Source organism: Gekko japonicus, unplaced genomic scaffold, assembly GCF_001447785.1.
Source record: "Gekko japonicus isolate JY-2015 unplaced genomic scaffold, Gekko_japonicus_V1.1 scaffold8052, whole genome shotgun sequence".
NCBI lineage: Eukaryota > Metazoa > Chordata > Lepidosauria > Squamata > Gekkonidae > Gekko > Gekko japonicus.
This window is the reverse complement of record NW_015164446.1, coordinates 5,445-5,777: the sequence shown is the minus strand read 5'-3', so window position 1 is coordinate 5,777 and position 333 is coordinate 5,445. Positions and strand designations below refer to the sequence as shown.

Sequence of the window (333 nt, the reverse complement as noted above, 5' to 3'; positions counted from 1 at the left end):
ATCCACGTTGCGTTTTAACAGGTTTTGTTTCGTCTGGGCAGGGAACAGGCAGGAGCGGGGCGGGTAGAAGTCAGTTCGGTGGCTTTCCAGGCTCATCTCGGCTACCACTTAAGGAATGCCCGTAGGGCTAGCTAGAGACAATAAGTGGGTCAAGCTCTCCCCCCCCCTTCCCCAAGCAGGGACCAGAGAGCTGGAGGAATAGAATACTAGAAAGTCTTCAGGAAACAGATTCCTGGAGATCTCCAAGGAAAGCCTCTTTGACCTGGTGTGACCTAGTCAGTGGGAGGAGAAACAGATATGATAAAAACTCCTTGCAGGAGGAAGAAACTCTTC

General features: G+C 51.4%; 1 protein-coding gene across 1 annotated transcript in view; it reads left to right on the top strand.

Moving 5' to 3' along the window:
• The window catches only part of PNO1 (partner of NOB1 homolog), a gene marked incomplete at its 5' end in the record, with an annotated part of 10,476 nt that overhangs the window by 5,295 nt on the left and 4,848 nt on the right, over positions 1 to 333 (top strand). The window lies entirely within an intron of this gene.